This window comes from Cryptomeria japonica, chromosome 4 (assembly GCF_030272615.1).
Source record: "Cryptomeria japonica chromosome 4, Sugi_1.0, whole genome shotgun sequence".
In the NCBI taxonomy this organism is placed as follows: domain Eukaryota; kingdom Viridiplantae; phylum Streptophyta; class Pinopsida; order Cupressales; family Cupressaceae; genus Cryptomeria; species Cryptomeria japonica.
The window spans coordinates 32,406,413-32,422,252 of NC_081408.1; positions in this window are offsets into that span (position 1 = coordinate 32,406,413).

A 15,840-nucleotide genomic window follows, 5' to 3' on the forward strand; every position below is an offset into this window, starting at 1 on the left:
AATTCCTAGACGGGTAACAAACAGGCAAACACATAGAAAGCAATGCATACAAATATTCCAGACACATTCCCAACTTGGCTTTCACAGCACCACACTTTGGCTATGAACTTTTTCAAAGGGTGGTAGTGGACCAATACCCTGAGGAGAACTGCAAGTATGAAATAAACAAGAACCCACCTCATGGCACAATAAATATATCAAGAAGCCACCTCGTGGCACAATAAATATATCAAGAAGCCACCTCATGGCACAATAATAATATCAAGAATCTCAACCCCTTATTCCTTATGCCCCCCAAAGGCATTCTAGCCTTATATCCCTCCTTATGACCCCCATTTGCACAAACAGGCCATGCAACAAGGGTCACACAAAGATCCCTTGTGATCGCTCTCAAAAGAGAGTCTCTCACTCGAGGGTTGTCACTGCTACCACCCTCAAGATCCTCTTCTCTCCCAAGAGTAAGAGATCTTGAGAAAAACTCCCAAAACACAACAATTCATAAAGAAAAAATACCAAAAGATTTTCTAACACAAACTTTCAAGAACACAGATTTCTTACACCAACAACTTCCAGACATAAACAAGAAGATGACATTAAAATGAATAACTGAAAACCAACCTTATTCTGCCCAAAGGTATTATGATATTTGATGAAGAGCTGCCCAATCCACAAATCTTTTTCCTTCTACCCTTAATCAATTTTTCTATTCCATAACATTATTTTCTTTTCAAATTTTCTTCTGTCTCCAAAAATGGAGAGTGGGTGATTACCCTCCAATTCTCAAAAATCTTCCTTAAGAAGCTCACTCTCTAAGTTCTCACAAGTTCTAAAAACCAAAAAGGAAAGAAAGCAAAAATGCAAAAAGACTCTCATTCCAAAAGGAAAAATCTTGATTAGATTTAACTTCTAATTTTCAATTTTTGCACAACTCAAAAAAAAACCAATTTTTAAAGCGTTAAAAAGATCATTATAAAGTAGAAACTTGCCTAAAATTGCCCCTAACCCCTAGGTATACCTTATGGGCTTTAGGAAACCCTATTAAACTACCCCTAGGTGTTCATTTAACCCATTTTAAACCCCTCTGAAGTTTATTTTCGGGTCAAACATAAGTTGACCACCCCAAATATTATATTCCCAAAGTATTTATGACAACACATTATTTTATTAAAGAAAAACTATAATTAAACACTTTCCCACCAAGAGACACAAATAAAACATTTAAATTTAAATCCACACATGTGTCAAGTGACACAAATAAAACACTTTTACAAAAATAAAACATGAAATTGTCTCTTGTGGTTTTTACACAATAAATTTAAATAACACTTAACACTCATGCAGCATATACTGTTATGAATAAAATACAACACAAACGGGGTGTTGTCTCTCCAAATAGACAAACCCTAGCTTACGAACATACATAAGTCTAGGTTTGATTCTCCGTAATTTCCATGGTCACATGGTAAATTTCCTGCGCATCTCAATTTACACATTAGTACTTTCAAATATCCACATATAATGTAATTCAAAGGAATAACAATACACATCATCACTTGCATACAATTTTCATCTGCACAGATTAAATACATCTTTTATCAAGCAAATTCACATAAGCAATTTCATCCCAATTCACATAACTTAACCATACATCATAATTCTATATTCATAGTAAAGTCCCGCAATTTCAATAATGGCATACCTCCTCTCAAATTTATCCTATTCTAGGATCATCTAGAGTTCTGTATCTATAAAGCATATAAATGAAGCATCCACATTCATAAATGTTACCCAATCACAGAATCATATAAGTTCTTCATCCACACATAGCTGACATACATTAAATCAAGATTATCCAATCAATGGGTCTTTTAGGATTTCAACTTCATAACACATCAAAAGTATACCACTAGGTGTGATAACTCTATAGCTTGGTTCAATTATCTTTCTCAAAAACCTATCTGCCTAACATAGTCCATTCTATTGAATTATAAAGCATTTATTAATAGGTCAAACAGGGTCAACTAAGTAAATCAAAGCTTGGTTTGGGGTAGACCTTACAATTTATAAATCCCCCCACTTACAAAATCCTACAAATGCAAGTTGCGACCAAATTGAAATAAAGCAATTTATTTTAATTAATTCTATTTTCCCTCACCCACTTGCATTTTCCTACATCTCCCACTTGCATCCTAAATCCTATTCTTAATTCTTCTAGAATCCATCTAATCCTAATCAATTAGCCCAAACCCATCCATTATCCCTTTTCCCTAAATTTGAGGAGATCACTTCTCAAATTTGGAGCAAAGTCTTCAAAAAGCAATAAAGTCTTTATGTCTTCAACAAGTTAACCTTGAAAGTCTTCATAACCATTAATGGTTAACTCAACCCTCTAGCATGATTAGAGACTTTTTATCTTAACTCAACCTTCATCTAACCCAAGGGTCTCATCAAGAATTCATTGCTTTGACCATGGTTATCCCTTTAACCTTTGCACAAGAGTTTACCTCTTGGGTAAAAGCTTTATCCATTGGATAACCCTAACCTAACCTTAACCCTTACCTCCTAGGGTAACCATGAGGTCTTCTCAAGCATTTAATGGTTCTTACATCTCCTCAAAGTTGGGAATCCATGTTTATAATTGTCACCATTTCATTGGTTCCAATTATAAACATGGATTCCCAACTTTCAAACTTAGCCCTTGATTAACTCTTTCAATCCTGACCATCCATTGCTCTATTTTTGCTATAAATAGAGCTCTCATTCCTCCATTTTTCATAGATCCAAGTCTTTAGCATCACACTTATATTAAAATCCATCTAAGTTTTAAATATATCATTTGTGCTCATCATTTAGCCTCTCTTTTCAATAGGAATTAATCTAAATATGCATGTTTAGAGTATTTTCCTTATCATCTAGCTGAATCATAGACTAGTATGTCATGCTAGGATAATCTTGCTACTAATCTTGTCATCTTATAACTAGTTTATTGAATTTATAGGATCATGCATAGCTTAGGTGCATTTCATCTTAAAATCAAACAAAGCATCCCTCGTTCTTGCATTTTTCATCCCTAAACCACTTTGCTCAGTGATATGAGAGTAAAGACATTGCTTTTGAGGGAGTAAAGACATTTGGTTTGAGGGACCTTGTGAGATAGAGAACCATGGAACCAACCTTTGGAAGCTAAGCCATACTTCATGACTCCATAGCTTGCACCAAGAAGTCATGTGGGTGTGTAAACAAGGCTCCCTAGAACTCCATTTTTCACATTTCAAATTCTATCAACCTACTTTTCCCGCATACATTTCTGGCACCCACCTTGGGGCCCAACCCCATATATCAAATCAGTTTTTTAATTTAACCACTTTTGCAGGTCCACAGGAAACAAGAATCAGCACATGGGAAACATTCCCTAGCACATCTGGTTAATAGTCTAGCGCATCCCGCTTACTGTTCAGTGTGTTGGGTCCATCTTGTAGCGCGTCCAGTCTTTATTATAGTGCATTATCCTACTAACATTTTCCTGTAGGTCTCGGTGCGGTAGAAATAGCATAATAGTGCATCCAAAACTTTTTGTAGCGCATCCATGGCACATATTAATGCATAGAAACCATCTTTTAACGCACCTAATCTTCCTTTTAGCACATATCCCTCTTTGCTATTTCAGCACATAGGAGTATTATTTTAGCACATTCGGGCTACATAATAGCGCATAGGTGCTTTTTCTTAGGGCATAGACATCATTTCTTAGCGCATCTATGCAATACTTTAGCGCATAGATCTAACCAAGGCAAAAATTTATAGTAGAGTCAAAAATTAGGCTTGGGGGAGGACAAATATATGGAATATAACATTTTAGTATAAGTGGCATTTCCTCTTCTCTTTTCTCTTTCTTATACTTTAAGTTATATTCCATATATATTGTTAGAATGTTAGAGAGGGGTTTTGGACCTCTAGGAGTTGTAATGAAAAATCTAATTTTTGAAAGATCCTCCAAATTTCAAACTTAGTCAAATTTCAGGGCATTTTAGGATCAGGATTTTAAAATTTGTAACCAAGATCATAATTTAGGCTTGTGTAAGCCCACACTAACATTTGATCACTGACTATGTGCAGGTTCTAATCTTTTTTATGTAGGGGAAGGAGTTAGTTTAGAGGCTTCAAGTTTCTTTTTTTACTTTCTTTCAACAAAAATTGGTTAAAAAGAACTCACTCTCCTTTTTGCAAAAGTTAAAATAAACCTCATCATTTCATTTGGATGCATAAAATGAACTTCATGCCTTCCTTTTTGGTGTTTTAAAAGAAAATTCATCTTTCTTTATTGCATGGGAAAAAGGACAACAAAGCAAAGCTTTCATTCCCGCAAGTTAGGAAAAACACTTCATTTTGGAAGCTCTAAAAAGAACAAGCAAATTTACTTTTAGCAAGGTTAAAACAAACTTCACCTTCCTTTGGTGCCTAAAAGGATCAATCTCAATTCATTGCAAAAGGAAAAAAAACCTCATCTTCATTTTATGTAAAGAAAAGAGGGAAAACTTTCCCCTATCGACTTTAATTTTGTTGACCAACATCACAATTTACTTTGTTGACCATGTTTATTTTTCAAAGATTTTTGGAAATACACACTTTGCTATGAAGGGTTAAAAGGAACACCATGCTTTTTGGAGCAACATCTCCAAGTAGAAGTTAGCAAATCATTGTCTTGAAGGCTAAAAAGAACCTTGTTTGTCTTGTCTCAAAAGTGGAAGGTATATGCTCTGCCCTTAATTGGGTGATCAAAAATCCAAACCACTCTTATGCTTTCAGTATTTCAAGCAATAAAACCTTTAGTTGGCCTACCTTCCCGAGGGGTTGAAAAACTCTTAAAGCCATTCTTTGGCTAGTGTGAAGGGAACGACCTAAGTGGGGAATGACTTTGATGCCAAGTGTTCCAACCCACTATAATCAAAAGTGGAAGGTGACGAAAGTCCCTTTCAACGGTTGCGCGCAACAATTAACCTTCCCCCAGTATCTTTATGATATGTAAAGCCTTTATTCTAAAGGTTGGGAAGCCTCCTAAGGGAGTTTATTACTGATGGCCAAACAAGAAACTTGATTAAGAACCTTAGCGTTAGAAACTTTGAACCAAGTCAGTCGCCAAACATTGGCAATATCATAGTGCAAGGGTGGGGAAGAATTTGCCCCCAAGATTACTCACCATATATCTCCCAAGATAGCTACTCAATTGTGAAGCAATTCACTTTGAGTTAATTTCTGGAAAAAGGCAAAAAAATGGGCATCCCCTAGGGGGTGACAAGGCTATTTGAGCTGATGGAGTATCGAGACTAGTGGGCTATGATATTGTCAATGACCTTTGAATAGAGAGTCTATCTGATGTGTCTTTTGCTATAAATCAAACCAGTGATAACATCGAGGATTTGAACACATCCTTAAAAGAACATACACTCAATGTTTAGTATTAGGATGACCATTATCTTCATGTGTGCTATGTATTCTTGTCACAAATATTAAAATATCTTGTAAACTATCCAACAATAAAACTCAAAAGTCAGTTCAAACAAGGAAAAATCATAAAGTGGAGAAGATTTCCAAATCCAACAAAACATCTTTTGAGATGGCTATCAACATTTCAACTATCTTTAGGAAAGACTTTCATCCAACAAGATTAGGGGAATATCAAACCAAGTAATCAAGATTTTATCTATTCAACTTAGTAAGCTTGAGTATCCAAAAACAAAACTATCCATCAAAATCACAAGTGTTAAAAATTCCAAAAATCGCAGAAAAACAACCAAGTCAAAATATATCAGGGTAGTTTAGCGCATGAGAGAAACTTCTTAGCACGTGGGGACCATCTTTTAGAACATTAGACCTTCACCTTAGCACATTAAGTCTTAACATTAGCTCTTCATAGAAATCCAATTCTAGCAGTTTCAAGTAGCGCATTTTGAAAATAGTTTAGCACGTTGAAGCATTAGCTTAGCACGTGGAAGCCAAACTTTAGCGTGCAGGGTTTAATAGTTAGCGCATTGGTGGCCCATATAGGCGCATGACCTTTTTGAACCAAGGCAAAAGAAAAATAAACCAGTTAGCACGTATCAGGGGGCAATGTAGCGCATGGAGTCTTTTCTCTAGCGCGTTGAGAATTTTTTTTAGCACATCTAGTCTCTGGCTTAGTGCATGGTCAAAACTCAGAAAACCAAAGAGTAAAACAAGCCTTTCTAGAAAATGTTTTCATGCTTCTTCAGTATCCTTTCAGGTCCAATATCAAACATGATCACAAGAAATCAAATCAAAACACTAGAGAAATCATTTCCAAATCAAACAAGTCAGTCTTCGAACAAAAGTTGTCAAATCCAAAACTAGCTAAAGATAAGACTTTATCCTATCAAAATCAGGTATTATCATCACCTTGACCAAAAGGTCCATCATCTAAAGGATTCTATCAAACAACATACCAAGTTTAAACCTTAAGTTGTTTATCCATATCATTTGACACACTTTGTCATGAGGGGGCATCTAAACCTTCATTTGATAAAAGTAGACTTAAGTTTCCAAACAAAGTATCTCAATCCAAACATCGAAGGAAACCATTGATCATTCATGTATGACCACTCCTCATATTTTGAGATGAACAAGTCTTCATCACAAAACTAAGTTAAAGAAGAGACAACCTAGTCCTAAGACCCTTATCAACAGGAGTAAATTTCTCTAAATCAACCTATCAAAAACATCAACTTTGATCATTCATATAACCATTCATTATCAAACCAAAAAAAAAGGGAAACTTGATCAAAGGAAATGAGTCCTAACAAAAATCAAGATCATAATATCATGACTTCCCAATCTGATCCCATCTTCGATCAAGATCCCACCTATCAAGAATCTTATGATGATCCCCTAATCTTTTGGTATTCCATCCATGATGACCCCCTTTCATCTCAAGAGAAGAGTCCCATTCAACATCCATCTCTTAAGAAAAACCATGATATCCCTTCCATATCCTCCACTAATCTAATTCAAAATCAAGAGAAAATCACAAACTCAAATGATCCTACTCCAAGTCAAGATCAAGATCAAGAAATCTCTTCATCCTCCAAATCTATCTTAGGTCCTTTCATTCCAAAGCCAATCTCTTCATCCTCCAAATATATCTTAGGTCCTTTCATTCCACAATCAAACTCTTCATCCCTTCCATCCATCTTGGGTCCTTACCTCCCTCCATCACTAGTCCATCACCTCAAATGATCCATAAGAAAGACCAACAAAGGAACAAATCTTTGAAGTTCTTTCAACCCTCTATCTAAATATCTTCCCAAATATATTCTTCCATCATTTTCTCTATCTATTTTGGGTCCTTATATCCCAAAATTTTATTTTCCTCTATCTCTTCATCACTTCTCAATTTGTGTACCAACACTCATCTTGAATACATTTCCCTCTATCCTGCACAAATATTCAAACATTCTATCTATTAACCAACACCTCTTTTCTATCCTTCAATCCCTATCATTCAATCCTTTGCATAAATCTTTCATTTGTGAAACAAGCATTTGTGTCATTTTGTCACATGCTTGCCCATGCTCGAATCTCATGTTTAGTCCTTTTCTTAGATATCTATTCATGAAATGCTTCAGAATCCGAGGTTGTTCCTCTTTAAACATTTTCTTTGGTTGGGATACACACTCAATCCAGAAAAGAACCACTTATCATATCTTGGTACTGACATCTTTTGATTACTATATCTCATACACTTAATTGATTGCTCTAAATCATTGTGATCTCTTAAATTGAAGACATGGCTAGTGAAAAATCTAAAATCTTGCTTCAGTGCCACTGTAATTATCAGACCCATGTAAGTTTCATCACTTACAAGCCAATGCAAGAAAAATAAACAAAAAAAAGAAATATCAAAAGCATGAGCAAGAAAATGAATATCAAGAAAAGAAAAATGCAATGAAATGCAATATCAAAATGATTGGCTATGGGAACATGCAAGTAACTCCATCGGGGCAATGGAGCAATATTTGTGAGATTGCAGTGATAACCTCATTGGGGCTATAGACGCTCACTGGCAGCGAGGCTCTATCCAAGATTCTTTTGAAGTCAAGGTGACTCATGTAGCTAGCCATGTTGGATTTTGAAGATTACAATGATCATATGAGCTAGAATGGACCCACTTGCACACACATGGGTAATCAAAGACTAAGTACCTTGACCCAGTTTGGGATTCTTCTTCCCTTTTGAGTCTACTTCCTAGTTGCTAGAAATGTTCAGTTGAAATTTCCAGAGGTTCTAAGTGTGGGTTGGGTCTCTATCTTCAAAAATTTCAAGAACACTTATTCAGATGGTGCTAAATGTTGTGACAATCTTACATATCACCTCTTTGCAAATGGAAACCTCTATGCTTGGAGGCAAAGTTCATCCACTCTATTCTTCTTACCATATCTCCCATTATCCTTCTTCCACTATCCATTACCCTATCTAACTTCATCATTATCTATAATCTTGCTTCACCTCATCCATATCCTCTAATCCATGTCCCTTATCCTATCTATTCATATCTTCTATCATCTAATTCTTTCTACAATCTTTCTTCACTATAATCCATGTCCCTTATCCTATCTATTCATTGCTTCTATCATCCAGTGCTATCCATATCATATCTCTATCCATATCCCCTATTCCATCCTTGATCTTGATCAAAACTATGGACAAAAAAATCCATTTCCACCTCAATGGTTTAGTCATCTATTCATAATATTCCTTGTCTTGCTATACATTGGGGCAGCCAAATACATCTTTCTTCTAATCCACAAACTCAAAAAAATCAAAATATCAAAAATATCAAAAAAAATCAAAATATCAAAAAACTAAAAATCGACAAAATCGACAAAATCAAAACATGAAAGCATGACCCATCCATCAAATCAATTCAACAATAGGAAAAATCTCAAAGTCTACAATCAAACTGATCACATGTCTTGTTAATTAATTCATTACTCGAAATAAACATCAACATCAAACATGTCTTATACAAGGATAGGTACACTCAAAACCAGACAAATCGGTCTTATACAGGGTACTCACTCTTTGAAACCATATATTCCTATAAATCATCGAGTCTTGATAATCAATCCATTTATCAACATCAAGATCAACATGTCTTATACAGGGATAGGTACACTCAAAACCAGACAGATCGGTCTTATATGAGGTACTCACTCTTTGAAACCAGACATTTCTATCAATCATCGAACAAATCAAAACAATGACATAGATCAATATGACTGCTGGATTTTATTATAGTTAGCCTTATCTTTATCAATTGATGGTAGTAAATGTTTCCCAAATCATATTGTATATATCATATCCACCCATCTGAGACATCACCACAAATTCACAAAATGCTTATCAATCCTGGACATACTTAGTGTAGTCATTGTCCTTGATTTATCTGAATTAGCTATCTAAATCATATACCACCATGGCTTGGTGATCAATGTACATATCCATATTGAAGTAGTATCAAAAACAAGGGCAAAATTTTGACCTCATTGGGGGCCTTTCGCCTTCAAGATTTTCAACATCAGACCAAACACGTAGCAAGACAACAAGGATCAAACAACCAACAAATGACAAATGCCAATGCAAGAAGGCTAGACATCACGAACTGGAACTGATTTCAACTGAAAAAAGATCTATTTGCAAGATGTTTTAATTGACAAGAATACATTTCCAATAGCATGCATTATTACTTATGGTTGTTAATTTTTGCTTATCATATCTCTTGAGCACCTCCAGGATGTCTTACGACTAGAGAAGCAAGGAAGGAATGTGATGTTTTATTTGTCTTCTATCTATGAGTGAAGTCTTTTATCATGCAAATTTGTCCTATGAAGCAATTAGGTGGTATATCACTGAGGACATTTTGAATTTGTATGGGACAAATGTTAACTCTTGTCTGTTTACGCAAGCAACACTCAAGTCATCTTGGTTCAATTATACCTCGATGCTTGTGTTGTCTTGCAATATCAAAATCCATGTAAGCTATACTCAAGTAGTTATGGTTCAATTATACCATGATGCTTGTATCAACTTTCAACAAATCAAGGCTCGATGATGAAAACAAAGGAAGCGCTAGCACTTTGATCACAATAGATGGCAACATTGAGAACGAGAATGCATATTAAGCTTTGCATTAGCTGCACATCATTATCATCTTAATCTTGCATTAAGTTGCATATCATTTTAATCTTTCATTTAGTTGCACATCATTATCATTATCATACATCTCATTTTCAAGATACATCTCATATCTCATAAATCAAAGCAATGCATCATCACATTTTTCTTATCATGGATCGTACATTCACAACATAATCAAAATCAAGAGCATTATTATCCAAGCATCAAATCATCCTCATAAAATCTCAGATCGAAACATAATCCATATAATTCATCATTCATCATTGCATCCCCCACATGCATATCTATCACATCATCATGGAATCTTTCTTCACTTTCATATCTTCATCATTCTTCCAAACTATCTTCTATCATTCTTCCAAACTATCTTCTATCATGTCTTATACAGTATGTATCCTTCCTGAAACTAGATGTTTTGATCAATTCTTATAGAGGATATATTGTTCTTGAAACCAGATGTTTTGATCAGCTCTTATATAGGATGTATCTTTCCTGAAACTGGATGTTTTGATCAGTCTTATATAGGATATATCATTCCTGAAACTAGACACTCGATCATCCATGTCTTATATAGCGGGTATCATTCCTGAAACCAGACACTCGATCATCCATGTCTTATACAGGCGGTATCATTCCTAAAACCAGACGCTAAATCATCCATATCTTATATAGGAGGTGTCATACCCGAAACCAGACTTGGTCTTAATCTGATCAATCTTAATCTCAATCCAATCAATCTAATCAATCTTATCAAACCCATGCATGTCATCACTATCCACTCTTCTATCTTTCAAATAAAAATTTTCTTCTTTCGAGAGATCATTCATGCCTTTTATGCATGAACGATCTCCCGAGGGGGCATTATCATATCAAATCTCAACACCAATTTCATATCAGTTTCATATCAAATCAATTCTACATATCTGGGGCATCATCAATATTGCTCATCAAATCTGGGGCATCATATCGACTTTTCATATCAAATCAATTTTTCATATCCACAGCATCATATCGACTTTTCATATCAAATCAATATTTTCATATCCACAACATCATATCGATCAAATTTTGACATCATATCCAATAGATTTTCTTTGAATCAACATGTTCTCATGCATTAACTCAAAGAGGGGCAAAATGTAGACACCTAAAAGTTGCACAATGAATTAAGTGAATTTTATTCATTTAATTATTCTTAATTCTTCCTATTAATTAAATTAAGATTTAATTAATATACCCTTTTTCTATCTAAGCCATTTAATTAAATTTACATTTAACTAAATACCCTCCCTCTAGCCATTTTAATTAAATTTACATTTAATTAAAGATATCAATTTATCCCCTTTCCCATTTTAATTAAATCTACATTTATTTAAAATCTCATTTGCATTTAAATAAATCTAAATTTATTTATAAATCCCCCCCACTTGCAAAATCCTACAAATGCAAGTTGCGACCAAATTGAAATAAAGAAATTTATTTTAATTAATTCTATTTTCCCTCACCCACTTGCATTTTCCTACATCTCCCACTTGCATCCTAAATCCTATTCCTAATTCTTCTAGAATCCATCTAATCCTAATCAATTAGCCCAAACCCATCCATTATCCCTTTTCCCTAAATTTGAGGAGGTCACTTCTCAAATTTGGAGCAAAGTCTTCAAAAAGCAATAAAGCCTTTATGTCTTCAACAAGTTAACCTTGAAAGTCTTCATAACCATTAATGGTTATCTCAACCCTCTAGCATGATTATAGACTTTTTCTCTTAACTCAATCTTCATCTAACCCAAGGGTCACATCAAGCATTCATTTCTTTGACCATGGTTATCCCTTTAACCTTTGCACAAGAATTTACCTCTTGGGTAAAAGCTTTATCCATTGGATAACCCTAACCTAACCTTAACCCTTACCTCCTAGAGTTACCATGAGGTCTTCTCAAGCATTTAATGCTTCTTACATCTCCTCTCAACCAACCTTATGTTGACAATTGTCACCATTTCATTGGTGCCAATTGTAAACATGGATTCCCAACTTTCAAACTTAGCCCTTGATTAACTCTTTCAATCTTGACCATCCATTGCCCTATTTTTGCTATAAATAGAGCTCTCATTCCTCCATTTTTCATAGATCCAAGTCTTTAGCATCACACTTATACTAAAATTCATCCAATTATTAAATATATCAATTGTGCTCATCATTTAGCCTCTCTTTTCAATAGGAATTAATCTAAATATGCATGTTTAGAGTATTTTCCTTATCATCTAGCTTAATCATAGAGTAGTATATCATGCTAAGATAATTTTGCTACTAATCTTGTCATCTTGTAACTAGTTTATTTCATTTATAGGATCATGTATAGCTTAGGATGCATTTCATCTTAAAATCAAACAAAGCATCCCTCGTTCTTGCATTTGTCATCCTTAAACCACTTTGCTCAGTGATCTGAGAGTAAAGACATTGGTTTGAGGGACCTTGTGAGATAGAGAACCATGGAACCAACCTTGGGAAGATGAGCCATTCTTCATGACTCCATAGCTTGCACCAAGAAGTCCAGTGGGTGTGTGAGCAAGGCTCCCTAGAACTCCATTTTTCACATTTCAAGTTCTATCGACCCATTTTTCCTGCATACACAAGCTTTTCACATTAACAATACAAACATATATAAGAGAGTATTTCAACCAACCTTAAAACTTGCAAATGAAAATGAAGAGAAGTTGTAGGAGAGTTTCCTAATCCACTATTATTTCCCTTCTCAAGACTTAGAAAAATTCCAACTCAAAAACTAAAACTTGTCAAGAATTCTATGTCTCCAAAAATGGAGAGTAGGTTATCAAAATTCTCCCTCTCAAACCATTCTCTAAGAAGACTCTCCTCACTCTTTAAAATCATCTTGGAAAGGGTGAGAGATTTTCATAGGTTGCTCTTCCTAACACCTTACAAGCTCTCTAAACAAGGCAACCCAAAAAGGTAAAAGAAAATGGAGAAGAGCAAATATCACTCAATTGGAAGGTTGCCTAAGTGAGATCCTCAAAAGTTGAAATTCGGTCATCTCAAAAAACAATCAACTTTTGAGGTTACTAGACAGTCACTAGGGAGTGGACACATGGCTAAAATTGGCCTTTACCCATAGGTATAACATATGGACCTTTTCAAAAAATATAACCCATGGCTAAAGTATAGATTAAACTACCTTTGACATTAATCTACCTCCTTAACATTCAAATAATCAAATATTTAATATTTGAAATTTAAAATACCTCCTTAACTTAAATTTAATCATTATACTATTTAAAATTTACATTAGAAAACATCTTTAATATGTATTTACCCAACATGAGTATAATATTGCTATATAATTAATTCTTTACATCTTCCATTAAATTCCCTAAATAGTCAACTAAACTAAATAATAACTTAAATTAAATGGGGGAATTCCCATTTTAAATTTTAAAAGAAATTTCCCCCCCCCTTATTATTTTATCCCTTTTATTATTATCTCCTTTTCTAACCCTAACTAGGGTTTTAGTTTAAAATTCTTATGACTCCCCCTTATTTACTTTTCTTTTTTCATTTTATTTTACCCTAACCAGAAATTGGGTTAAGGTTTTATTATGCTACACAAATTTTTTTTTTCTTTCTGTGTGTGTGCAGGTTGATCATGGTGGTGGCATGAGTTTGCCTCTGCTTCGGGTTAGCTAATCAACTAGACAAAAAGTGAAGTTTTTTTCATCAACACCCCAGAGAGAAGACAATAGAGAATCAGTAGAATCCTAGAGTGTAGGATTGTTGATCTTCCTGCTAACTACCTTGGTCTCCCAATGGGAACTGCTCCTCCTGACTCCTTTTGGAGTTCTCTAGTGGACAAACTCCAGAAAAAGTTAACTGGCTGGAAAGGAGCCCTCCCAAGTCAAGCTGGAAAGCTCCAACTTCTTCAAGCATCTCTTCTAAGTATTTTGATATATGCTCTTAGCCTTTTCAGAATTCCAGTTAAGTATGATGATGCTATCGAGAAAATCTAAAGAAGATCCTTTGGTCTGGGGTTGAGGACAAGAAAAGAATGTCCTTGGTGGCCTGGGACTAGGTCTGTAAACCGAAGAGCCATGGAGGTCTGGGCCTGAGGAGGATTCGAACCCTAAAGGAAGCTCTTTTGTCCAAACAAGTCTGGAGAATGTTTCATCTAGATACCGAATGGTGTAAAATTTGGCAAAGTGAGTACTCTCTTCAGTCCTCCACCCTTTCTTCTTTTATCAATTCAGATCTTAGTATTAATGGTTCCCACATATGGAATTATGCCTCTAAATGCAAAGAAAGTATAGCCAAAGGAGTGATCTGGAAAGTTGGTAATGGTAGGAAAGTTAAATTCGAGGAGGATCCCTAGCTTTTTGATAAACCTTTGATAGAAATCAATGAATGGGCCCCCCATGCTCCCTCTTGTATAAGATCTTTTGGCTCCTTATTTTCTGAGTACTAGACTGGTAATAAATGGTAGAATATTGAAAGCATCCACCCAAGCCTTTCTAAGCTCAAGCTCCATTTGTTTGCGGTATGGTTGAACAAAGAGGTTGACTCCCTAATCTGGAAACATGATCCCAAAGGTACCCTAACTATTTCCTCTATGTATTTTGTTATGTCCCCCAATCCTTTAGGTAATCCGTTCTGATCTAAAGTCTGGATTAAAGGCCTTACCCCCAAGATCAATTTCTTCTTCTGGACCATCCTCCATAATAAAATATTGACCCTTAACAACCTAAAAAGCAAAGGCTTTCCTTTCCCTAATAGATGTGCTCTATGCCTTCAGGAAGAAGAGTCTATGGACCACCTTGCCATCCACTGCCCCTTCTCAACCTTAGTTTGGGAAAGATTTCTCAATAGTTTTAGCATTGCTTGGGTGTTTCCCAATACCATTAATGATTTGTTTTCCTCCTGGAACATAAAATGGACTAATTCTTTTTTGAGATCTTTGTGGTAGGTCTCTCTTCCTCACATCCTATGGGGACTGTGGAAAGAAAAAAATAATTGAATCTTCAGGGATGTTTCCCTCAATCAGGATATTGTGTTCCAGAAAATCCAATGGGTGATTCAGGAAAATATAGGGATCATTGAGGGTCCTTGTTTTTCGAACAACTCTCTGGAATCAAATATCTTAAGGGTGTGGAATATGAAGAGTCCCGCAGTCCTAACCTCAACCATAATAAAAGGCTTGAAGCCAAATGGCAAACCCCCCCTCATGGTTGGTTCAAAGTTAATTTTGACGGTGCTACCAAAGGTAACCCAGGTCCTTCAGGCTGTGGAGCTATTCTAAGAGATGACAAAGGAATGTGCAAGGAAATGGTTGTTGTCCCTATTGGAATCCAAACTAATCATAAAGCTAAAGCTATGGTAGCTCTCCAAGGTATCCTCCTAGCTAAAAAATAGAATTTTCCCTACCTATGGATTGAAGGGGACTCAAACAATATTATAAATTATCTTAAGGGGGTTTCAAAACCTTCATGGTCAATCTACAACATAATCATCTCTGCTAGAGACCTAATTAGCACCTTTTAAAAAAGCTAGATTTCCCACATTTACCAGGAGGCCAATGGCTCTGCTGACTGGGCTGCCAATGCGGTGGTTAACAAGGAAGCAATTACCA